At 40.5% G+C, this 24,894-nt stretch overlaps 3 long non-coding RNA genes across 5 annotated transcripts; 1 reads left to right on the forward strand and 2 right to left on the reverse strand.

Annotated features, from left to right (window-relative positions):
- Positions 1-11,451: 11,451 nt before the first annotated feature.
- On the reverse strand, positions 11,452-16,532 carry LOC123137145 (uncharacterized). 2 transcript variants are annotated; one of them, XR_006467796.1, is made up of 3 exons: positions 16,151-16,532; positions 15,515-15,766; positions 11,452-11,805 (listed from the first exon to the last, which is right to left on the reverse strand). It is a non-coding gene; the product is annotated as an uncharacterized lncRNA (long non-coding RNA). The 2 variants fall into 2 exon arrangements; XR_006467795.1 differs by lacking the exon at positions 15,515-15,766.
- Positions 16,533-16,551: 19 nt separating this feature from the next.
- On the forward strand, positions 16,552-20,423 carry LOC123137146 (uncharacterized). 2 transcript variants are annotated; one of them, XR_006467797.1, is made up of 3 exons: positions 16,552-17,770; positions 17,877-18,036; positions 18,395-20,423. It is a non-coding gene; the product is annotated as an uncharacterized lncRNA (long non-coding RNA). The 2 variants fall into 2 exon arrangements; XR_006467798.1 differs by having other exon boundaries at positions 16,845-18,036.
- LOC123137147 (uncharacterized) lies at positions 19,661-23,111 on the reverse strand. The gene is made up of 5 exons (XR_006467799.1): positions 22,534-23,111; positions 22,346-22,428; positions 20,654-20,758; positions 20,147-20,285; positions 19,661-19,801 (listed from the first exon to the last, which is right to left on the reverse strand). It is a non-coding gene; the product is annotated as an uncharacterized lncRNA (long non-coding RNA).
- Positions 23,112-24,894: the final 1,783 nt, after the last annotated feature.

Genomic DNA, 24,894 nt, shown 5'->3' on the forward strand with positions numbered 1-24,894 from the left:
TTAGTTTGGCATTGATATTCTATAAAGTAAAAAACAAGCAAAAAACAACAAGTGGCATTGGGCACTAAGTTAGTAGGTTAGTCCCAAATAATGATATAAAGTTGCTTGTAAATGTATATAAAACATCCAAGATTGATACTGTAATAGCATGGAACAATAAAAAATTATAGATACATTGGAGACGTATCAAGCATCCCCAAGCTTAAGTCCTACTCGTCCTCGAGTAGGTAAACTATAAAAATAGTTTTTTTGATGTGGAATGCTACCTAACATATTCATCATATTTCCTTTTCTTTGTAGCATGGATATTTGGACTTGAATGATTCAAAGCAATAGTCTATAATTTGACATGAAAACATGAATACTCAAGCATATCAACAAGCAACCATGTCTTTCAAGATATCAACGCTAAATAAAGCTATCACTAGCCTATTATGCTAAATCATAGATCTATTCATGAAACAAAGTCAAATATTAGCTACATCCAATACATAAGTATGACAAGTGTTCCCTAGTTGGTGCTTTGTAAGAGAAGATGGAGACTCAAATAAAAATTAAATTGCATAAAAAGTAAATAGATAGGCCCTTCGTAGAGGAAAGCAGAGATTTGCAGAGTTGCGAGAGCTCAAAGCTTAAATTTAGAGATAAAATTATTTTGAGAGGAATGCTTTTCCTGTCAACGAAAACGACTGAGAATTTCCAATATCTTCCATGCTAGATAAATCATAGGCGGTTCCCAAACATACAATAAAGTTTTTTTCCTTTCCACCATTCTTTCACAATCCATGGCTAGCCGTATCCACGGGTGCCTTCCGTACCAACACTTTCCAAGGAATTTATTGTTAACACCATATTCAATTTTTTCATTTCGAGACTGGGCATCCCTGTTACCTGCCACACCCTCGTGCAATGACAAGTGAATAAACACTCATGTGGTAATAAAATACCTAGAATGGAAAATATTGGCCACCCCCTGCCGCTTCATGAGCGGTACATGCACACTAAACGGATATTCATTTTGAAAAATTAGAGTTGGCACATGCTAATTTACTTTGAACGGCATGGAAATACCACATATAGGTAGGTATGGTTGATGACCCACAAGTATAGGGGATCAATTGTAGTCCTTTCGATAAGTAAGAGTGTTGAACCTAACGAGGAGCAGAAGGAAATGACAAGTGGTTTTCAGCAAGGTATTTTCTGCAAGCACTGAAATTGTCGGTAACAGATAGTTTGATAGCAAGATAATTTGTAATGAGCAAGTAACGGTAATGGTAAGTAAAGTGCAGCAAGGTATCCCAATCCTTTTGTGGCAAACGAAATTCCAAAACGGTCTCTTATAATAGGCAAAGCGTTCTTGAGGGTACACGGGAATTTCATCTAGTCACTTTCATCATGTTGGTTCAATTCGTGTTCGCTACTTTGATAATTTGATATGTGGGTGGACCGGTGCTTAGGTGCTGTTCTTACTTGAAAAAACCACCTACTTATGATTAACCCCCTTGCAAGCATCCACAACTACGAGAAAAGTATTAAGATAAAATCTAACCATAGCATTAAACTTTTGAATCCAAATCGGTCCCTTACGAAGTAGCGCATAAACTAGGGTTTAAGCTTCTATCACTCTAGAAACCCATCATCTAATAACTACTCCACAATGCATTCCCTTAGGCCCAAATATGGTGAAGTGACATTTAGTCGACGTTCACATGACACCACTAAGGGAATAACAACATACATATCATCAAAATATCGAACACATATCAAGTTCACATGATTACTTGCAACAAGATTCCTCCCATGACCTCAAGAACAAAAGTAACTACTCATAATTGATAATCATGCTCAAGATCAGCGGGGTATTAAATAGCATAATGGATCTGAACATATAATCTTCCACCAAATAAACCATATAGTAATCAACTACAAGATGTAATCAACACTACTAGTCACCCACAGGTACCAATCTGAGGTTCCGGTACAAAGATTGAACACAAGAGATGAACTAGGGTTTGAGAGGAGATGGTTCTATTGAAGATGTTGATGGAGATTGCCCTCCCAAAGATGAGAGGGTTGTTGGTGATGACGATGACAATGATTTCCCCCTTCAGGAGGGAAGTTCCCCCAGCGGAATCGCTCCATCGAAGGGCAAAAGTGCTCTTGCCCAAGTTCCACCTCGAGACGGCGGCCCTCCATCTCGAAAGTCCTCCCCCTATTTTTTTCTAGGTCAAAGTGACTTATATACAAGAAGAGGGGCACCAGAGGTGGGCCAAGGAGGGCACAACCCACCAGGGCGCGCCCAGGTGGGTTGTGCCCACCTAGTGGGCCTCCTCCGGTAGTCATTTTTCATATATATTCCAAAACAATTCTCCATAAATTTTCTGCTCATTTGTAGATGTGCAGAATAGGTAACTCTGACGTAGCTTTTCCAGGTCCAGAACTTCAGCTGCCGGTATTCTCCCTCTTTGGGTAAACCTTGCATATTATGAGAGAAAAGGCATTAGAATTACTCCAAAAGCATTATTATGCATAAAAACATAGTAAATAATAGTAGGTAAACATGATGCAAAATGGATGTATCAACTCCCCCAAGCTTAGACCTCGCTTGTCCTCAAGCGAAAAAATGAAATCGAAAAACATGTCTACATGCTTAGAGAGAGAGGTGCCAATAAAACAAAATACAGACATAGAAGCATCATGCATATTATTATAACAACAACAAACTTTACCATATAAATTTATCACATAACGTTTATCATATAGCTTCTCATGAACAAGTAACAGTTCATCACAACATCGAAGTATAAAGCATAAAATCTATTGAAAACCAACAAACTATGTTCTCAGTCAACTTTGCAACAACAATTCATTATCTTTTCGGGAAGGGCCATGTATCAGAGCCTTTTGGAAAGTCCACATACTCAACCATCATATAGTCTTCTATGATTGCTAACACTCACCGCATACTTATGAGAAAAAAGTTCCAACCAGACACATATGAAGATAGGGGCTTATAGTTTTGCCTCCCCACATATTCACCTCAAGGGTGATGTCGACAATAATGACTCATGCTCACTCACATCCAACTAGATATGTGTGCCTAGATCTTTCCTCACCACATGATGCTTGTGTAAGAGAAAACAAAAAGGAAAAAGGAAAGAATACTTTGACTCTTGCATAAAAGTGAATACATAAAAATAAAAGATAGGCCCTTCACAGAGGGAAGCAGATGTTGTCATGTGCTTTTTGGTTTGTATGCTCAATCTCTTAGTGCAAAAGAACATCACGTTGTATTGCCCCTTATGATAGCAATCTTTATTATACAGTCTGTCGCCTTTATTATTTTGCCATCACAAGTTCATACAACGCTCAATTTTCTCTTACAATAAATGATACAACACATTTAGAAGCCATTTTATTGCCTTATTGCACCGATGAAGGATCTTACTCAATCCATAGGTAGGTATGGTGGACTCTCAAAACAAGATTTCAGTTTAAGTGTGTTTGGATGCACAAGTAGCATCTCTACTTAGTGCGGAATTTTTGGCTAGCAAAGATACGGCGCAAGCACCACATGTTAAAGGATCTATGACAATATAACTTCTATGTGAATATGAACAAACATAAATCATTATGTTGTCTTCCTTGTCCAATGTCAACAATTTTGGCATATAATATTTTGATGGGGGCTCACAATCATAAAAGATGTCCAAGATAGTGTATTTGCATGTGAATATTCTCTTCCCTTATTAATTCTTTCATGAATTACATCATTGACCAATGCTATGATTGTCAATCTCCAATAAATTTTACCACCTATACTTTTCCTTATGTGATGTCATTACTTACTATAAGATTAGCATATGATCTTTTTCATTATTCTTTTTCTTTATTTTTATTGAAACATAAAAGTAAAGAAAGTTAAACTCGAACTAAACTTTATTATATATCTCGCACATGATTACAAAGATAGATAGATCACTAAGCAAAACACTCAAAAAGGACCGAACTAAAATTCTATTCAACTAATTCAAAAGATAACTAAAAATTGAACTAAGATAAATAAAGGCAAAGAAGGTGGTGTGATACGATAGCGGGGCACCTCCCCCAAGCTTGGCACAAGCCAAGGGGAGTGCCCATACCCAATGTTCAAGTCTCCTTTGGTGGTGAAGAAGATGGTGGAGATGAGGTAGTAGTGAGCTTATCCTTCCTCCTCATCTTACACTTGAGGATGGAATTTTCCTCCCTTAAGTCATCAATCTCCTACTCCAGCGTTAATATCTTTTTGCATAATTCTTGCTTGTTTACCTTCAGAAGACGAAAAGGGATAAACCGGAACTTAGGTTTCTTTGCTTTATTGGGGAGACTCGACTTCTTGAATTCCATGTGCATGACTCCAGGTTGGGGCAGTGGAACTTCATCTTCATCTGAGCTTGTCTCTTCCTTCCCTTTAGGATCATGGTCTTCTTCCTCCTCCATGGTCCAACCATAATGTTCCACATCTCCGTAAACCTTTGGGGTTTGCAATATAATCAGCAACATAGCTCTGACCCTCCGAGTCTTGAGATAACATACTTTCAGATCTGCCAGAGAAACAACAAGAAAGAAGAACATAAGATTTCTCCGCAATACTATGGTCAATAGGTTCGGGGGTATATAAAGATTTTTTTATCTTGGGAAACAAGCAAACTAAAGAGAAAAGGAGTCTAGAAGGTGCCCGAGGTGGGCACAACCCACCTGGGCGCCAGGCAAGCCAGGCACGCCCTGGTGTCTTGTGCCCTCCTCGGTTGCCTTCCTGGTTGTTTATTATTTTCCTACTTTTTTTAATATTCCAAAACTGACAAAAAATATTTTTGCGTATTTTCAGAGTTCGTTTACGTACTGTATCATGTACCTCCTTTTATTCACGATTGTGGAGTGTTCCGGAAGATTTCTTTTATGTGTCCCTCTGGTGTCATAGTTTGGATAATATTGCTTTCAACATTGGCGTACCTGAGATATAGTGTTTAATTCTTTGCCCGTTGACAACCTTCAGGATAGTACCTTCGACATTATTTATTTTGATATCTCCAGGGCGGTAAAGCTCTTCGATAATATATGGCCCTTCCCACTTGGAGAGAAGTTTTCCTGCAAAGAATCTGAAACGAGAGTTGTACAAAAGAACATATTCTCCAACTTTAAATTCCCGCTTTTGGATTCTTTTATCATGCCATCTTTTAACTTTTTCTTTAAATAGTTTTGCATTTTCATAAGCTTGGTTTCTCCATTCATCTAGTGAGCTAATGAAAGGATCGAGAAGAGGGGTCTAGAGGGGGGTGATTAGACCCTCAACAAGTAAAAATGGCAATTTTTAAGTTCTTCAAGTTAAGGTGGAGTTTTAGCACAAGTTTAAACATTCACAATACATTTCAAACAAGCATGACAAGAGTATAGCAGCGAAAAGAGTAAAGCATGCTAATTGCAAGAAAGTAAAGGAATGGGATTCGAGTGTGCAAACGCAATGAAGGCACAGAGATTTTTGGCGTGGTTCCAATAGGTGGTGCTATCGTACATCCACGTTGATGGAGACTTCAACCCACGAAGGGTAACGGTTGCGCGAGTCCATGGAGGGCTCCACCCATGAAGGGTCCATGAAGAAGCAACCTTGTCTTTCCCACCATGGTCATCACCCACAAAGGACTTGACTCACTCGGGTAGATCTTCACGAAGTATGCGATCTCCTTGCCCTTACAAACTTCTTGGTTCAACTCCACAATCTTGTCAGAGGCTCCGAAGCAACACCTAACCAATCTAGGAGACACTACTCTCCAAAAGGTAATAAATGTTGTCTTGATGATCAACTGCTTACTCTTGTGCTTCAAATGATAGTCTCCCCAAGACTCAACTCCCTCTCACAGATTTGGATATGGCGGAAAGATGAATCGAGTGGAAAGAAACTTGGGGAAGGCTAGAAATCAAGATTCTTGTGGTAGGATTGGTATATCTTGATCTCAACACATGAGTAGGTGGTTCTCTCTCAGAAAATGTAAGTTGGAAGTGTAGGCATGTTCTGATGGCTCTCTCACATATGGATATGGGGGTGGAGGGGTATATATAGCCTCCACACAAAATCCAACTGTTACACACATTTGACCAAACTCGGTCAGACCTAATAGAAGAACTTGGTGAGACCAATCAAGTTCAAAATGGAACGTTAGGAATCTCGGTGGGACCAACTGGAACAACTCGGTGGGACCGATGTGATAGGGCTTAGGACAAACATCGATTCGGTGGCACCGATTGCATCAACTCAGTGACACTGAAGTGAAGCAATAAGGCAACAGACAAGATGTCAAGCCAACTCGGTGTGACCAATCACAATTTTGGTGAGACCGAAATAAATGTAATAGGCAACAGAGAGTATGCAAGGCCATCTCAGTGAGACAGAGATCTGTATCAGTGTGACCAAAATGTTACGGTTTCTGGCAGTGGCTATGTCAAATGAACTCGGTGGCGCCAGATGTAAGATTTTGGTGGGGCCGAGTCTGAACATATTTGGAATTAGAAATTGGTTGAGGTCTTTGGAGCAATATCACTAAGCATTTTGAGCAAGTAGACCATTAAGCAACACCTCATCCCTTTCTAATAGTATTGCCTTTCCTATGGACTCAATGTGATCTTGGATCAATAAAATATAAATGAAGAGTCTTGAGCTTTTGCCAATATGTTCTTGACACCTTGAAGGGGTTCCACACCCTCTTGTCCTTTCCACGCCATTGTTGAACTTGTCTGAAATACACTAGATAAAAGCATTAGTCCAACAAGAAATATGTTGACATTAATTACCAAAATCACCCAGGGAGCACTTGTGCTTTCAATGTCCCCCTTTTCGGTAATTGATGACAACATACATCAAAGCTTCATGTAAATGATATGAAGATGATAGGAAAATCTTTGGAAAGACATGTAACATGCATAAGCTCCCCCTACATGTATGCAATCATGTAAAGATAGAGTATATTAACATGTGAATGCATAAACATGACAGAGCAAGCAGAGAGTTACATGTATCTTGGCTATATGCATTATAGCAAAGGATGTGATTAAGGAGTGTACCTCCATGTTTATGAATCCTTCTTGCAAAAAATATGTACATCAACAAGATCATCATGCACATGAGTGTGATGCATATACTTACCTTGTGGTCTTGAGCTGGCTTTGGAAAGAGTGGGCTTGAGAAAACAGGGTTAGATAACACAAGATCACTCTAAGTAAAGCAGTTTTAAGGAACCACAAGATTACCAAGATTGGGATGACATGTAATGGGTGAGTACTAAGTACTTTATCTAGATATTGACATGTCCCCAAAGTTCTAAAGATATGCAATGAATTCCAAAGATTTTTCTCCCCTAGACATGGGCTCTTTCTCCCCCTGAATCTAATATTGGATAATGGGAGAAGGTAGGGTGAGAAAAAAACAGAGAAAGAAAAGGGTATTATCAATGAAAATCAGAGCAACAAGAATATTAGCAATAGCTAAGATCAAATATGTTGACATGTCTTTCCCCTCTTAAAGACATGTGACTTCTCTCTTATTTTGTCAACAAGCATCTATAGAAGAGCTTAGATGTGCTCATATGATAAGCTTTGATGTCTCTCTCCCCCTTTGACATAAATTTCCAAGAAGGGCACTTCTAGATTATGAGCCGAAAAGGTGTGGTCCTCGAGAGTCACTACAAAGCAATAGGTAGTCTGTGATATTGATAGAGGATAGAATCATTGAGTGGAGCTGAAGCAAATAGGCAATAAGAAATGGTAAAACATTTTATAAGAGTTGAAATCGGTGACGCTGATTGATTTTCGTTGGTGATGCCAAGATACCAGAGTCACAGACAGTCCCGATCTGTGAGACCGAAGCAGCCCATGTCGGTTGTACCAGTGAAATTTTTCCAAGGAATCCTTGTATCTCGGTCGAGCCGATAGGTTTGGATTGGAGGGACTGAGTTCAACTCAGAGTAAAGATTTTGTCAAACTCAGCTCACTTGGCAAATGAAATCTCACAAGGATTTGCAAGGAATTAATAGAAAGATTTGCAATGAGTTAACAATAGGGCCAAAGAATAAAATCAGAAAAGAGATCTAGATGAAGTTCTTTTTATTTGTGTTTTAGAGGGAGACAAAATAGAAAAAAACACATGCAAGAACACAAAGTAAATGAGCAAAGGAAAACTAGAGAACTTCATCTAGAAGGGGTCGGTGACGAAGTCACCTATGTTAGAGTATATTAACTAAGGAGTCAAGAGATAGCACTTGATCGTAGGTCATACTCATCGTTTAAGTAGAAAATGGGGTTACCATTTTTAGTTTAAGCATTTTGATGTGTTCACATCTTGTTGAGTTGCTTTGACTCATGACTTGGGGCAAAGCTTCTCCAAGATGGAATGACATACCTTGGGTTGTGGTGTTGATCTTGATCATGTAGTCGAACTTGTGTTGGATGCTCAAGGTTGATGTTGTCCATCAAGAGTTGCGAGCACCACTAGTAATTTGAGTTCATCTTCCTACATGGGTTAGTCTTGCAAGTAAGAGCACTTGTGTATCCAAAATAACAATCATGAAACTTGATACCAAACGAAATTTGATATATTGAAATTGTCAAAGGATATGTTGAGTGAGTTCATGCTTCCTTGTATTATGTACCCAAATGGAGTTTCTACTCCAAGTTTGACGCATAAATGATATTCAATTCACCTCTCCAACGGCAAAATACTTTCTCATCAAGCGGTTTGGCGAATATATCTGCCAATTGCTTATCGGTACGAACATGCTTAAGATTGATGTCTCCTTTAGCCACATGATCTCGAATGAAATGATGACACACTTCAATATGCTTAGTTCGAGAATGTTGCACGGGATTATGAGCAATCTTAATAGCACTTTCATTGTCACAAAGCAACAGAACATGTTTCAAATGTATCCCATAATCCTTAAGGGTTTGGGTCATCCAAAGTTATTGAGCACAACATGATCCGGCGGTAGTGTATTCCGCTTCGGTAGTAGATAAGGATACCGAGTTTTGTTTCTTGGAGGACCAAGATACAAGGGATCTACCAAGAAATTGGCAAGTACACGAAGTGGAATTTCTATCAACCTTGTCACCAGCATAGTCTGAATCGGAGTAGCCAACAAGATCAAAAGATGACCTCTTAGGATACCAAATGCCAAAGTTTGGTGTATGAATTAAGTATCTCACATCATTTTCATGGCCTTAAGATGACATTCTTTAGGGCACGCTTGATATCGTGCACACATGCACACACTGAGCATAATATCGGGACAGTAGGCACATAGATATAACAATGAACCAATCATGGAGCGGTAAACCTTTTGGTCAACCGGTTTGCCATCCTTAATCAAGTAAAGATGTCCACTAGTAGGCATGGGTGTCTTCATACCTTTGATTGCTTGCATGTTGAACTTCCTGAAAAGATCCTTGGTATACTTTGTTTGAGAAACAAAGGCACCTTCCTTAGTTTGCTTGATTTGCAAACCAAGGAGAATTTTGAGTTCACTCATCATAGACATCTCAAACTTCTCCAACATTAGCCTTCCACACTTTTCACTAAAATGGTGGTTAGTAGAACCAAATATGATATCATCCACATAATTTTGGCACACAAATAATTGACCGTTAACCCTTTTAGTAAAAAGTGTAGAATCAATCTTCCCAATTTCAAAGCCTTTTTCAGTAAGGAACTTGGTCAGGCTTTTATACCATGCTCTAGGAGCTTGTTTAAGGCCATAAAGAGCTTTGTGAAGTTTGTAGACATGATTGGGTTTCTTAGGATTGACAAAGTCGGGAGGTTGTTTAACATACACTTCCTCCTCAATTTCTCCATTTAGAAAAGCACTTTTAATATCCATTTGGTATAAAGTGATGTCATGGTGATTGGCATAAGCAAGTAAGATGTGTATGGACTCAAGTTTAGCAATAGGGGGCATATGTCTCACCATAGTCCATACCTTCGACCTGAGTGTAGCCTTGTGCGACGAGACGGGCCTTGTCGCGTACAACTTGTCCATCTTCATCTTGCTTATTCCTAAACACCCATCTGGTTCCAATGACATTGTGGTTGTCGTCCGGCTTTTCAACCAATGTCCACACTTGATTCCTCTCGAAGTTGTGTAGCTCTTCGTGCATAGCATTCACACAATCCAGATCCTCAAGAGCTTATCCACCTTCATAGGTTCAATACTAGAAAGGAATGAGTAGTGTCCACAAAAGTTAGCCAAACAAGTTTTAGAGCTAGTAATTCTCCCGGTTTGAATATCATCAAAGATTTGTTCGACGAGATGGTCTCTTGTGACTCTTTCTCTAACTCATGAAAGCTTTTGTTTGGGTTGAGGTGGAACATCCTCTTCATTGTCTTCTTCTTCTTGTCCTCATTCATTGTTGTTGGTGTTGTTGTTCTCTTGTGGAGGTCGAGAGGGAGGTCGATATGGTTCGTCTTGTTATGCTTCCTATTTCCTCCATCTTGACGTGTTCCACTTGTGGATGCCTCCAAATCAACTTTTGGTTCACCTTTATGTGAAGTTAAGGCTTCCACTTGAACGGACGAGGTACTCTCCTTCACGGACGAGTTACTCTCCTTCACCTCCTTTGGTCGAATCTTGCCAATAGACAAGTCTTGAATTGCTTCCGAAGGGTCTTTGTCTCCTACATCAATTGGCAATTGCTCTACTTGAGAGCCGTTAGATTCATTGTAACATCCCAAATTTTCAAATTTGGAATGTTATACATAGGTCATCATTGCATATCAAATTTTAATGCATTTTGGTAGATCCTAGAAATTCTAAGCAACTCAAGGACCCACAGAGAGAGTTGGGAATTTCGTTATTTCAATTTTGAGTTTTCTCAAATTTTCAAAAGAGGATCATTTCCTTTTAATAATTTTTCTCTTTGAATATTTCTCATTAAGGACAGTAAGACCGAACCAAATCCGCACCCTCTCACGCCCTCAGCAATTTTGGCCGTCAGATCTCACGTCCCAATCATTTTCAGCCATCTGATTGCTGCCTCATCCCGTAATTAATCGCTAAGTGGGCCTAGCTGTCCTGAGGGTGGCTATTCTGGTTGAAAAATCGGTGCATTCTGGTTAACTGGGCCTCCCTCCGGCTGAAAGCCCATGTAGCACCCGCAACGATTGGATCCGCAGCGCTAGTACAACCGCAGGTCCCTTCCACATTCTCGCTCCTCTCTTGACCTTTCGTGTCTCGTCTCTCTGACTGGACAGCCGTCCCGCCGATCTGCTCTGCTCTTCTCTGCTCTTCCTTGTGGCTGCATCATCTCCCTTTGTGGTTTGGACGGGGCTTGCCTGCTCCGCGAAAATACTCCCATCCGTGCTCCCCCGGTAAGTGGCGCTCATCCAACGACCCCCGTTGCTGGCCCCCTTTTCCCTTAAAAACCCAGCAATTAAACAAAAGCGGCCGTCCGTCTCTTAATTAAAACCAGCCGTTCCGGACTTTCTCTAGGCAAACGTAATTAACGCAACAGAACAAAGATTTGGAGGGAAATAAATATGTCTTGCCCGCCAAAAGCATTGGCCGTGAACTTATCCCGCACATAGAGTACGAAACAAACCAAACTATACACTTCATCAAATCTATCTACGAACACAGATCCAACAAAGGGACTTGCTGGAGGAACTTGATGGCTTCTTCACCAATTCTTGCCGGAACCAATGAGGAATCAAATCCCCCAAATGTAAGCCATCTTGTTTCCATTGCGTTCTTCCTTTTTCTCTGACCCAACAGTCTTCTCCCAATCCTGCAATGAAACAGATCTAAGACTTTCAGGTTTTTGTGATTGCTGTCAGTGGGACCACATAGCAAAATGAAACTAGATAGTAGATGCATATATTTCTTACTCCTAGTGCGCCAATATCCAGCTAACATGTCTTGCACAGATCGCACAATACAAAGTTGTATTACTGATGGAAAAATTGACACTGATGCTGGACATATAAGAGAAATGTAATGGTTCGAGGGGCAAAGACATACCCTGATTAGTTGAGAATGCATAGTCAGAAGATTGAAATTATTAACCAGCTTGTTCAGAATGGGAAAACAACACAGATTCCTCTCCTTTCCATTCCACTATGACAGCGAAATAAATAGTCATAGCGAGGTTATCGCTGATTTACAACACAGATATGTTTTCTTCTCCTTTTCCTTGTATTTTCACCAATTGCTAAAGTGAGTACTAATTTAAATAGGGGGTCGAAGAAACTACAGCTAGCAATGCAACAGAGCAAATTGAAAAAAGGGTGCCAAAGATTGGCATGCAGTTTTTATCTGAAGAAGAAGCATATGGCTTCTATAACAAGTATGCTTATTCCTTGGGTTTTAGCATCCGAAGAGGCAATCATCATAAAGTGAAAAATTCCAGCACAATACAACAACGGACATTCACATGTTCTCTTCAAGGTATGGACTAGTTCTAACTTGTTCTGGTCATATGATTTTTAGATGCGACTAAGAAAATTACTTCAACTAATAGGAGTTCGTACGGAAGATAAAAGAGAGGAGAAATTCAGTTATAGTAGGCCTGAGACACGATGTGGTTGTGATGCACGTATGAAGATAAGTCTTAATAATGGGATTTATTATGTATACGAATTTAAAGAAGCCCATAACCATAGTTTTGCTACTGGAAACATGTCGCAATACTTAAGATCACACAGGAAAGTAACTGAAGCTCAACTAGCCAATGCCAAGGTCGCATAGTCAGTGGGCATTTCAAATAAAGCAACTATTGATCTAATAACGAAAGAAGCATGTGGACCTGAAAACCTTGGCTTTATAAGTACTGACATGAAAAATCGTTTGTACTCAAAGAGAACACTAAAAGCAAAGGTCGGTGACACGGGTGGAGTGTTAGAATATATGGAGAAGAAGGTTTCAGAAGATGTCAAGTTTTTTTATTCAATTCAAGTTGATGAGGATGATTTGATAACTAATATATTTTGGCGGACTCCAAAATAGTGTCAGACTATGCATTATTTGGTGATGTCATATGCTTTGACACCACATACAGGAAACTAGACGATGGGCGTCCGTTTGGTTTAATTGTTGGCGTGAATAATCACAAGAAAACAATTGTGTTTGGTGCTGCACTTCTCTATGATGAAACAGCAGAAAGTTTTTCTTGGCTTTTTAGAACATTTTTAACAGTAATGTCTGGAAAGCATCCACATACAATTTTGACTGACGAAGATGCAGCAATGGCTAAGGCGATCTGCTCAGTCCTGCCTCACTCTCATCATAGACTTTGCGTGTGGCATATGAATCAAAATGTTGTCAAACATCTTAGTGGAGTTGTTACAGATTACAAGAAGTTCAATGCTGATTTTCAGCATTGTATCTATGATATTGGGGAAGAAGATGAATTTATAAGTGCATGGAATGAAATGCTTGACAAGTATGAACTCCGGGGCAATGCATGGCTCCAAAGGTTATTTGAGAAAAGGGAGCATTAGTCCCTAGTGTATGGCACGAATACTTTCTCTGCACACATGAGCAGTACCCAAAGGAGTGAAAGCATGAACAACGAACTAAAACGTTACATTAGTTCTAAGTATGACATGCTTACTTTTTTTGAGCATTTCGAACGTCTAGTTGCAGATAAAAGATTTGAAGAGGTGAGATGTGACTTCAAAGCAACACAAAGTACTCCTAAGCTGAAGGCAGAAAGCTATATGTTAAGGCAAGCATCAACTACATATACTCCACCAATATTCAAGATGTTTCAGGAACAAGTGCTTCGGACCTTAAACTATGATACATTCCTTTGTGACGACAGTGACACCGAGGAGAAGGTTTACAAAGTAAAATTTCATGGTACAGAGCGTGATCATGTTGTTAAATTTTTTCCGAAAGAAGAAAAGGTCAATTGCAGTTGCAAGAAGTTTGAATTTGCTGGAATTCTTTGCTCTCATTCCTTGAATGTACTTGACATTAAGGGTCTCTTTGATTCAAAGGTTTTTGATAGGATCTTTGAAGGATTAAAATCCTTAGGAATTTTTCCTACGTTGGTCATTTGATTCATAGGATTGAATCCCATAGGATTTTTTCCTAAGGATTCATTTGTACTACATTTCACAGGAATTCTAACACCCACTCCAACCTCTTGGAAGAAATCCTTTGTTTTTCCCATGACACAATCAAATAAACTCAAATCCTACAGGGATCCAATGGACATGCCATTCCAATCCTCCGTTTTTCCTATTACTGTGTTTTTGCAATCCTATGAATCAAAGAGGCCCTAATAATATCAAGCATATCCCTCAACAGTACATCTTGAAAAGATGGACAATTGATGCAAAAGTTTTGGATATAACAAGCAATTGCAACCTACATGAAGACTGCAAAGCAATACTGACAAAACCCTATAAAGAGTTGTGCAGAATGTTTATCCAAATAGCTGCTCGAGCCGCAGAGTCTGAAGAGTCATACTTGATGCTGCTAATTATGCAGAGAAATTAGCAGAAGATGTGGAGAAATGTCTAAAACATAGATCTGATCCAGATACAGGTAACTCTGTTTGTTCATAAGGTATGTACATTCAGTTTTATGCTCTTATCAAGCTTAAATTTTACTTTTATAGTTGCAGACTCAAACAATATCATGACTACAAGTTCAGAACAGAATGAGAGGCCTACTAAGCCAAAAAGAATGAAGGTGAAGGAGAAGACAACTCGAGGATCAAACAGACATCCAGATATATGTAACTCGCTTGGCACAATGTCTGTAAGTTTAGTTTTATGATCTTATCAAACTAAAATATGTTTGCTTTTACAGTTGCAGACCCAAACATTAACTCGTCTACAAGTTCAGAACAAAATGAGGAATTTGCCAATCCAACAGGTAACAAGGTTAAAAAGAAGACTGTTCGAGGGTCAAGTATACCTGCTGATGTGGGTGTGTAGTTTTATAATGTTATCAAACTTGAATTTTATTTAAATATATATTTGCAGAACCAAACATTAACTCATCTACAAGTTCAAAACAAAATAAGGGGCTTGCTAAGCCAAAAGGTTTCAAGTTGAAGGAGAAGACTATTCAAGGAGCAAGTAGACCTATTGGTGGCTTAGAGAAAGCAAAATCAAAGAGGAAAAGGAAAGTAGATAATCCTGTAGCACTACAAACTCATGGCACCTCAATGGTATAAATAAATTCACACTTGATCTGATATAAAAACTTAAGTTATACAAGATTTATCTCACCATTTTTTATAGGGTCATTCGGAGGTTTTTATGAATCAAATGCCTACATATCTACCACAGTACAACCCAATCCTAAATCCTATGGCGATGTATGGACAAGACCAAAGATTGCCAGCTGAATTGCAACATTACAATAGCTTCATGGTATAAGCTACCTACACTCATATTTCAGTTCTATCATTTTGATTTTTGAAGATTTATGGACACTAACTCACAGGGTCATTTGGGAGTTCCGACAAATCACGTTTATACCTATTCAGAACAATGCAACTCAGCTCTGGATGCCTCACTATTGCCGTCTCTTGGTACGATGATAGGACACCCAGCTCCAAATGCCTCGCTGCAGCCATCCGTTGGTACGATGAGAGGACGCCCAGCTCCGAATGCCTCGCTGCAGCCATCCGTTGGTACGATGAGAGGACGCCCAGCTCCGAATGCCTCGCTGCAGTCGTCCATTGGTACGATGATAGGACACCCAACATCAAATGCTTCACTGCAGCCATCCTTTGGTACAATGACAAGTCAAAATCAAGTCTTCTTCAAACAACAGAAGCCAACTTAATCCGTCATCGTTGTCAGAGACTCATTTTTTTTGGGCTACTTTCCTAAAAACTTGTAATATATTACTGGATTTGTGGGGAGTCTATGCATATCGATCGAATGCACAACTTAATTAAGTGAGAGCAATGCATACTTGATGTTCAAAAGCATAGATTTAAGGTGTAAGTATTTTAGACATGCGTAGCTTAATCAAGTTAGACCAAAAGCACAGTTCTTGTCCAAAAGCATAGTTGCTTGCATCTCACCCACCTCACACGGACAAAAGAAGCATTTGGTTGAGAAATTAGAAGAACAGCAGCCATCTACTTGAGTAATTGGACGACGTACCTTCTACCACGACAAGCGGCGAACGCGGCAAACAGGGCCACGAAGGTGACCGCCGAGGTGGGACGGCACGCAGGTCGCCGACGAGCGCCGCGCAGGGCGGCGGAGGCTGCGGCCTCAGGAACAGCGCGCAGCTCGACGACGAGCGCCGCGCCGGGCGACGGAGGCTGCGTCCTCAGGAACGGCGCGCAGCTCGCCTACGAGCGCCGCGAGGGCCGAGGGACGCCGTGGCCGCAAGGTCTGGTGTGCAGTTCGCTGACGAGCGCCGCGGAGAAGCTACTGCTTTGGGAAAGTGAGTGGATAGGAGAGGAATGAAACGAGAGGCTGATCTTTTCCTGCGTTTAATTAAGAGGAAGGTGCCGCCGGTTTTGTTTAATTGCTGGGTTTTTTAAGCGGAAAGGAGGCCAGCAGCGTGGGATCGTTGGATGAGCGTCACTTACCGGGGGAGCACGGATGGGAGTATTTTCACGGAGCAGGCAAGCCCCGTCCTTGTGGTTTGATGGTATGTGGCACATGTTGGAGGCTGCGGTTCCAAGGCTGCCACGGCAAGCCGTCGTTCCACCACCGCCTTCCCCGCCGCGTGCACCCGGACGACGCCCTCCAAGCCTGGCCAGCGCCGCTCCTCCGCCCTTGAGAAGGTACGTTCTACCCCTGACCCCTTCCGGTCTCGCCCTAGGCCAGAGAGAGATGTGATTGATGTCAGGGGCGGCCGCCTCCGGTATGCCGCTGCTCCCGACTGCATATTGGTCATTACGCTTTTCTCTGTTTGATTGCTCATCTGACACTTCGTAAGTTCAATTGCTAATGAATTTGTTTACTACTACGTCAGAGAAACTATAAAGGAATATATCAGGAGGTTGCAGCAGAATCTGCACTGTTGTTGTATGTTCTGTAACTGTAGATGTTTGCATTTATATGTGTATTCAACCTGAACTATTCCATCAAGTGAAGTGATAAAAAGTCAGAGATAATGTTTTGCTGTGGTGAATACTTGCCGGCCTCTTGCATATATAACAGACCGCTTATTGGATATTGGTATAACAAACTGTTATAACAGACTGGTGGTGTGACAATGCATATATAAAAAATACTAGGTGAGCACACAAATCAAATTTTTAGAGTTGGGTTACAATATTTAATGAAATTTGTTTGGTACTCCCTCCATAAAGAAATTTGTTTGGGACGCTCTTATATTTCTTTATAGAGGTAGTACTGTTTATCTAGATTTTGGAGTTCACGTTAATGGAAGGATAAACTCTTCCATTAATGCGGAGTTCACTAGCATGCTTGACTACAAAGGCGGTGCTTTTACATGAAGAACTCTTGGTAATGGTAATAGTCAAATGCCACAGAAAGCTAAATATATACGACATCCAGGTTAATTTTCTTTCTTTCTTTCTTCATTTTCCTGAATATGTCTGTTCGATCAGCTCAACAGGACAAAGGTGTGTGTTGTTTCCCTGATCCCACAATATTGGTTTACTAACTATTATGTTGATTTATCTATACACTATGGTGCTCAGGATATATCAGACACGGGCCTTGATGCTCTGAAAAAATGTGGGTATTAACTTCTCCATCTTTTGTGTCCCTAATTGCCTGACCTGTTCGCAACCATACCAGGTTAACACACCTCTTTGTTATTTAATTAGTAGAACTATAATATACATTCCATTTCTTTGTATTTTTTATTGTTTCCTAGCTACAATATTGCCCCCCTCAAATGCAGAGAAGCTGCACATGCTTGTGCTTTGTCAACTGAGATGCATTTTTGGCTATGTAGACGATCAAGAGGCTATGTTACGAAACATTTATTGAGCAATGTCCATTTGCACCCGAGAAAAACAGATCATCCACACAGCAGTAGCCCTCACGTGTTCGTGGACATGGTGCGTACCAGCAGACTGTCCATCGCCTTGCTTGGCACCGGATAATTATTTTGTTATCTCTTTTCAATTGTATCTGCTGATCGTTATGATTTTGTATATGACTGCAAACCTGAAACAATGTGTCTTTGCTGAAAGTCTCCATTAGATTTAGTTCCATGATATGTACAATTGACAAGAATATTCAGTTAATGTGATTTAGATAATACTCCCTCCGTAAAGAAATATAAGAGCGTTTACATCACTAAAGTAGTGATCTTTAGTGATGTAAACGCTCTTATATTTCATTAGAGAGGGAGTAATTCATAATATTGCACTTGCTAGATTTCTCCAGATGATTAAAGATTTCATTTATTTGCAGCTTTTGCCATGCCTTCAAAAAGAATAAATCTATGCAATCTTGATTTTTATCTACTTATGAGAGGGAGGTTGATATGGACCTCGATGATTATTATGTATGGCGAAAGTCGCTCTCAAGTAAATTTCTTAGTGCAGAATGATGCTCTCCAACATACAGGTTCAGATATGCTTACTACTACATGGATTACCTGCCAAGGTACTGATGCACTATCTGTGTATTCTGGAGCAAGACAACTCAGAGCTCTGTTTGAATGTTTTTTTTTAATTAAGAAAACATATGTTGTCAGCATTAATGTATTTTGTCTTATGCCACTGCCCAGTATCATGTAGAAATGTTATTACCTTAATGGAAGATCAAAGAATAAGCTCTTCAAAAACAAAAGGAAAAAAAATACTTGCTCTGTTCATACTCAGATATTAGACTGATCTTTGAAGTTTGCATTTTTGCAAATTTTGTATGTAGTTTATCTATGAAAAAATGTTTAATATTTTTGTATGCATAAATATATCATTTTGTACCCGTTAGATGTAATGGTCATTTGTTAGTTTATAGAGGAAAGACTCGCTGATAACTTTCTCAATATCCATCCGCTCCAGCTGCTGACCGGATTTAATATTGGCTTAGTACAAAATTGGAACATATCATGAAGTACTACGGTCGTATCTTTCCATTTAACTTGAAACTTTTTGTGGTAGCTTGAAACATATGCTAAATGACAAGTTGCTGCACTTTGTGGACATGAATCCACATTACTGTGAGAGAGAGTGTTTTACCGTGACTCTGTGAGAGTCCAATGTCCAAAACCAATCCAGAGTTGGTCGATCGTCTCATTTCTCTATGGTCATCATTTGGCAGATAAGAGTATGTTTTCGTCAATGCAATCACAACATCTTCCTCATACTAGTAAGTTTGCACGTGCAAACGCACGTCTCCACTAATATTACAAACATACGAGACAATTAAAATGCACAGAAAGAATTTTGTTTGCACTAGGTATTGATTCAAGTTGATTGATCAGGGCAGAGCATTGCATTGACAATACCCAACATCAAGTTCTTGTCAATTGGGTAAATGCAAGAGAGCATAATACTTGGTGCAACACTTGAATATACATACAACTAATACTGGTGGAAAGCTCACATACACGAAGCGCAGAGCTTTGCCAGATAAACTTCCACGTGAAAATATGGCAACCCACAATTGTGATATCTCAATATATCACATTACAGACATGTAAGACAGCAGTCTAAGAAACACTTTTAATTACACTAACATTTGGGGTATTTGAGATACTTGTCATGAATAATTTCTCACATCAACATCATTGCAACTTAGCACAATTCATTTTCTTTTCTGCACAAGGTCAATCTTATTTCTTCTAACCTGTCTGCTCTATGGATCTTGGAGCTGCAGGCAGATGGACACATCTCAGTTCTAAGCATGTTTGTAAGCAAAATTATACCTAACGATATAATCTACACAAAACTAATGCTCAGGCATAAATACTAAAAAATCAATGGCTTAGCAGTTGATGGTGAAAGTACATTACAAGTTGAAGTTTCTGGTTCCAACAAATCCCAGCTATTGGTTTCCGTCAGCTGGTATTAACCAAGGTTTGTGCTTCACTTATGGAGGTCGCTAGTAGAAACTATTTGTGCGTACAAGTGTTTTTCAAGCTATAACATTTTAACTTAGGTTCCATTTTCATCCATCACTACACATTTTAATTTTGGTGTGCAGGAAAAAAAATACCTTGATGACTATGCTCGGTGCAGAAGAAGTCATCATCATCTAGATTGACATTGACATGCCGTTCATCAAAATCCATGAAAAGCATGGGTGCTCCATCTCCATATCCATGATGTTCTCTCGTAGAGTTACTTCTTCATACCTGCAAGAAGCAACACTTTTAGATAAAAATGATATTGCTTTCCTATTGTTATGACATATCATTCTCGATCAAACCATTTTGTACCCATTCTATGCTAGTTTTACAGATGTGAAGTGAAAAGGTGTATGAAAGATCTAACAAATAGAGTCAAACTTTTGAATATAACTTGACAACAATGGTACAGTAGCAAGATGTTAAATATCGCATTTGGAGTGCTAACCAACTCCAAAAGGCAAGCAAGTCTGCCCGTTAAACATGACAGAATGTTAAGAAATGTTAATAATTTTGGAAGGTGTTAAAATCCCCTCTGAACATACATTAAGCGCACAGTTAATTAATCCCACCAATTAGCCCCTAGAAATCTGTACCGCTTTGTCCTCACGAACATTCCACCTGTGCAACCGCCGCACTATCGCTCCTCTGCCCCGTGCTGCATCCCAGGCCTCCGCTCCTCTGCTCCGTGCTCCTAGAAACTATCAAAAGAATGAGAACTTGGCATAATATGGTTGAAACATATATAGTTGAGATTTCATTGGGCTACATTTTTGTGTGAATGCAAATTAAAGGAGATCTAAAATATTTATGGGAATGTTCGATCTTTTTTGCAACTGCAACTAAATAAACAAATTAAAACTAATGCATTTACAGGAATATTTAATCTTTTTAGCCAATCCAACTAAAGCACATCATATCCAAATAGGAAGCACCCTAAAAAATATACTATACAGAACCATCACATGAAAATCTCTAACTTGAGCTGAAAGGTCTAATGTCATGTGTACCAAGAAGAACCTTTATTTTCCAAGCAGAGAGGCTGCAGGGTGCCTTATATGCATTCAACAAAAGAACAGTAGAAGATTTGTCTCGATAGGAAATATTTATCACCAATAGATCTTTTATTGGAGGGGTAAAAATTCTTAATACAGTGGGACACTCTGGAGCACTCCTGCCCATATACTGACGCTAAACTTGTAGCATGTAACACTCATGCAGTACTGTCCATTAGCAAGTATTGTTCTCTTTAAACTTTTCTTATGATAAAAAATAGATGATTGCAATTTTGCACAATGCACTGCTTATCCTATATTCAGGTTCTTCTTGCGTGTGATGACCCAGTTACCTACAGGGCTGGTATGGATTACTAACAGGGTGACATAGTTAACTGCAGAATCATGTTTTACTTTACTAAGTCTAATTGACCAGTACACAATTAGTACTCACAGAAATCTATGGTGTTTCACCCAATAGAAAGAATTTTTTAGGGCTATCAATTAAAAGTGGTTAAGATATAAACACTCTTATATTTCTTTACAGAGGGAGTATTTTATAAAGTTAACATACATTAGAACTATTGAAAATTGTTAGAATTCAAAGGCATTGTTCTTAATTTCACTGTGCAGAACTATTGTAGATGCCATTATTTTGTTAAACTGATTAAGGTTTCTCAGCTATATCTAAATAATTTAATTCTGTCATCTGCAAATTTCTGTTACAGAAAGTTGCAGCATATTTGGACAACCATATACTGTATTTTGTAGATGAAGAGAAAAAAGAAGCTCTAGCTCATGGGAAAGGATTTCGTTGAGCGCATCAACACATGGCTTCATGGGCCTAATGGGGCAAAAATGAATTGAGTTTTGAATCATTTAATCAAATGATTATTAAGGCTGCTAAATGAATCCTAAGTGTACATCCTTCAATACAAAATGATAATCATACATGGCAAGAACAAACACAAGTAACATGGAAGATAAAAAACTTTCTGGTTTCACTCATTTTCAGTTTAACAGTGCAGTATTCCCGAGTGCAGACTATGCCCATCAAGCCTAAAATAAATCTATTACCATCATTTCACCACCACACAGTTTTCAAAAGGATTAAAAGAAGCATCTTTTGCATACGACAATTGTAAGCTAGATATTTAGATGTAGGAAGAGTTGCAAAATTCTCCCACTATATTATCCTTCCTAGCAACAAGTGACAAACAAATACTTTACAGGAATTGCATTTCAGGGGAAGCAGCCAATAAATTTTTTACAGAGGGCAGAGGAAGCACTCACTCATGATGGCTTGGCATAGGCCTATACGACTGTACCATGGCCCTGCCGCCCATGATGAGGAGTTTCCCAAGTAGCCTACCGGCCTGCAAAATCATCATTAGCAGAATGTCAGCCACACCCACGGAGTTAACAAACATTGCTCGAGTAGAGATCAAATTGAGAAAGAGATCGAAAGGCTAGCACACTACCATCTCGCTCTGGTTCTGTTCCCCGCCTCTCTCCGATGGCGGCAAAAACCCTAGGCGAGGGCGGTTCGTCTCATCTCAAGGGGAGATGCGGGGCCTGTGAGCAGGACCAGAGGACCGCAGGGACGCGGGCCGCGAGGGCGAGGCAGATGGGGGCCAAGAGGGATCGCCCCCTCCAAGCTTGACACCGACGGCAACTGTGGGAACACATCCTCGAGTAGCTGCGGGAGGTGGCGAAGGGCGCGGCGGGGCGACTCCCGTGGCTGGGTAGGCGGCAACCCGCGGCGGCGACCCCGCGGCCCTGGTGGCGGCTCCCATGGCTTCGGCGGTGTGAGGCGGCGGCGAAGGGCACGACTGTGGGAGGCGGCGAAGGGCGCGACAGTGAGGCTCGTGTGGCTAACGGCGGTGAAGGGAGACGAACGGCGTGGGAGGAGGAGGAGGAGGAGATCGTGCGGGAGGCGAATGGCACAGGAGGAGGAGGCGGTTGTGCGGTCGTGCGGTCCAACCGTTTTTTTAACTGTGGGCAGATTAGCGATGGGTTGTACTGGCTTATTGCGTGGTTGGTAGCGTTAAAAACACAGAACGATTAAGGGCCATTAGATCTTGATGATGGAAGGGTATGATTGTTTGGATCTGCCTCTCTCTTCCTTTTATAGTGGTAGTAGATTTTATATGACTTCTATTTAGAATGATGATTTTTTGATGCACAAAATGCTCATGTCACATACCTCCGTGTATTTTGTAAATTCCTATCATTTTATCGACGAAATTGACGGGCGCAGCAACGCGCGCCATCATGATCTAGTATGAAAATAAAAAAGAGGGGATAAAATGACTTCTCCAAATAAAAGAAATATTGGAGGAAAAATATTAAAATCAAATAAGAATTTTATTCGGAGTTTTATTGCTATTTTATTTGAATTAGGAAAAATGTGTTTTTCAAAATTGCATTAGTGGCCCAAATAAATGTCCACTTTGTCCGTGATATTATTAGAGGACCGTGAAAATTTATTTCAGGATTTTTGGACTCCGTTTAGTATTTCTTTTGTTAGTTTTCCCGCGTGAGGATTATTTAAAAAAAAGTGCACCGACCTAAACGGGCCATGCCCGACCCGGACACTACCCGGCCAGGCTTTAAAGGCCGAGGTCTCGTTCCGCCAGCCCAGCCGCCACCCCGCCGCCAACCCTAGCACCGCCGCCGCCCTAGCGCCGCCGTCGCCGCCCTAGCGCCGCCGCCGCCGCTTCTCGCCACCGTCGCCGCGTGCCGCCACCGCCGCTGACCCACGTCGCCGCCGCGACGCCGCCGCCTCATGTCGCCGCCGCCTTCCCCGCCGCCCTGCCGACCGTCTGCCGCTGCCGGAGCCACCCGCCGCCGTCGGAGCTGCCCCGCCGCCGACCTCGCCGAGGTAGCCGCCGCCGCCGTCCCGGTTTTTCTCGGAAAACCGATGGTTTTTTGCAAAACCCTAGATCTAGTTTTTTTATTAGATCGGTTCGGTTTTTTTCCGGTTTAGTTAAAAAGCGGATGTTCGTCCATACGTTCATTTTAGCGAATGTTGTTCGTCAGTTAGCCACAGACAACGAACGTTCGTTCGTTAGCCTGTTCGTCTTGTTTTATTTTCTAGGGGTTTTCCGCGATTATTTTCGATCGTGATTTCTGCCCTGATTTTCGTTTTAGTTTATCTTTTCGCTCGTTTAACCGAATCAGGTGAAACAAGCGCCTAGATCTTCGTCTCGAAGCCCTCTTTCTGTTTAACCAACTTGAACAAGATTTTGGTACTACAAAATTTGACTGTAGTCCAGATTAGTAAACTAATCTTGTTTCTTTCGTAGTCTGAGTTTCGTTGCTCCGTTTGATTTGATTCTTTTTTGCAAACCGGAGTTCTTCAGTTGAACCTTCTGGTTAGATCTTCTTATTTGAGTTTTACCCGTGCCTCTAGTTTGAGTGCTTATGTATGTTATTGTTTGTTTGTGATAGAATACCCGGAGTGCGAAGCGTGCTACTACGAATCTCTAGGTTTTGCGGATCATCACCAAGGCAAGTAACACTTTGATCATACCTCTTTATTATCCAGTTTTCATGCATTAGTCTCAACCATCAAACATTGCATGGTTAGGATCTGTTATAACATGTGGGTTTGGGAAGTAGATGATGAGGTAGAACCTATTGCCTTTTTATTATCAAACCTTTGGTAGTTACTTCTACGTTATGCTCAGGATTGCTATGCTATGCGTAGACGTGGATTGGGTTAGTGTATCCCTGATAGATGTGAGTATTGTTACTTAATGGTTAACTTACGGTGGCCACTTAAATACACATCTGGGTGGATAGGCTGAGGCACCCTGGAGTACCCAGTGGTTGTCAGG

The sequence above is a fragment of the Triticum aestivum genome, chromosome 6B (assembly GCF_018294505.1).
Source record: "Triticum aestivum cultivar Chinese Spring chromosome 6B, IWGSC CS RefSeq v2.1, whole genome shotgun sequence".
Lineage (NCBI taxonomy): Eukaryota > Viridiplantae > Streptophyta > Magnoliopsida > Poales > Poaceae > Triticum > Triticum aestivum.